Below are 2,164 nucleotides of genomic sequence, written 5' to 3'. Positions count from 1 at the left end.
CACAACTAAGTGTTTTACTTGATTTAAAGCTCATTCTAAACTATAAAGGATGTGTTTTGATATCAAACTTAAGTATGAAAATAACATTTTTTAGACCGTTATCAACAAGGTGGAATCAGACATTGACCGGAGCCACTCCTTCTTCACGACTTCCTTGACGGTGTTAACAACTTCTTGAGAAGGGAGATTTCTCAATCTTTGGGACACTTGAGAAGCCTCCAATACTTGTAAGTGTTTCAACAGGAGATTGGATTTAATTTACTTTTCCATTTTTGTTAATAATATTGTTACTGAAGATGTTTAGAGTTTGGCTAACAATCTATTTATACTTTCGTTCTATCTCGTTACAATACAATCTTCACAAATCTGAAATGTCACAGTAATCCGCTATCTTGTGATTAAATATTATTTCTTTTCTGATGCACAGGTGAAATAAGGTCTACTAAGTGCTCACTCTTTCATAAACGTGGGCATCGCAGCAGTAACTGCCCCCAAAATCGTCATGATCCAAAGGTGTTATTCTCTATTATTTGGATTTTACGCAATTGTTATGTTTTTTTTTTTCATTTTAACTGTAGTCTTTGTAAATTGTTATGTTGGATATTGTTGATTAGTCTTCATATATTTTTCGGTCATTCTAAGTCTGTTCTTTTCATACAATTTGTATTCCTTAGGTGCTTGCAGCCAATGGGGCCATAGCAGAAGTAAGTCTTTCAACGAGAAACTGGATTTAATATCATTTTTCGTTTCTTTTTTCATGATATTAGTTGTATATCATGTATATGTATGATGTGCTCAAAATTCATTGGAATTTCGTAACCTTGTTTTAATATTGATACATATGTGTGTATCTTGTAAGATCTGAGAAAATATCACTAAAGTGATGCACACGTGGCAGCAGAACATTGGGCAAAGTTTTAAAATAAAATTGTATTAAAACATTTCCTTCCAAAGTTCAGCCCCTCTTTTTATTTTCTCTGCCACGATAGTTTCACTAAAACCCAACACAGTTCTTCTTCTTCTTCTTGCTTCAGTGCTATGCTTTCCACCCACCATAACACAAATTCTAATCGTTTAATTTCTGATTAGGGAGCTCCTAAGCGTTCTTGAGGCCGCAATCAACGTTTCTACCGTTCGAATTTCAATTTCCTTCAACAGGTAAGAAAAAAACCCCTTTTCTAGGTCATTCTAGGGNTGTACTCATGCAACAAAATCTTGTTGCATGTAACCCACCTTGTTTTTCTTCGAATTCTAACCTCACTTAGATTCTAAAACTTGTTTCCATTCCAAATTTAATGATCTATAGGTGATTTTAGTGTTATCTTCGAATTCCAAGAGAGCGGGCTAGAATATATTTATACTGCGTTGTTGAACAGAGGTAAGGGAAGCTAGATTCTAAGTTCTTGATTGGAAAATAATGATATCATTGTTTGATTTTTTTTTTGGTAGAACTATTATATTTTTATGCATGTATGAATAAATTGAATAATTACCTTACTGTTGAACCGAATGAAAAGTGCATGTGTGATATAGATGATTATGGTTTGTGTTTGGTATGAACTAATAGGTGATTAATTTTGAATTGTATGACTATGTGTGTAATGGGAATTTTATGGTTTAAAGGTGAGTATTCAGTTTCTGTAGGTTGTAAGCAAATGGCTAAGTTAACTTCAACATTAGAGTCAATTTAGGGAACTTGGGTAGTGATTTCGGGAATTTGAGGCTACGAGTGGTTTTAGGCCATCTAGATCACTTAGATGAATCATTTTTGACTTGTTAAAAACCTTAAACTAGCCAAAAACAGATTACAAGTGGTAGATTTGAGTTTGAGCTCCTAGGTGAATCATATTAGAGTTTTAGATCCAATTTCCTTGCATATCTCTTANAGTTTTGAGTTAGGATGGTGTGTGAGACTTCAAACAAGTTAGATTCAACTTGTATTTCGAGTTAGGAGTGTCCAAAGTTCACCAAAAGGCCTAAAGCAAAATTTAGGGGGTAGAGTTGCTCAATTATGCAGAAAAATCTGCATAATTCGCGCTTGGGCGCCCCTAAAGGGCGCTTGGGCGCCATTTTCTGCTGTCATGTTTGTTTTTGATAGTTTGTGGGGTTTCGGACGTCCGTTTTGGACATTCTTTAGGTCGTTCTGGGGGTTTTTGACCCTTCC

Source organism: Vigna radiata, unplaced genomic scaffold (assembly GCF_000741045.1).
Source record: "Vigna radiata var. radiata cultivar VC1973A unplaced genomic scaffold, Vradiata_ver6 scaffold_208, whole genome shotgun sequence".
NCBI lineage: Eukaryota > Viridiplantae > Streptophyta > Magnoliopsida > Fabales > Fabaceae > Vigna > Vigna radiata.
The sequence above is the reverse complement of the archived record's forward strand: the minus strand, read 5'-3'. Positions refer to the sequence as shown.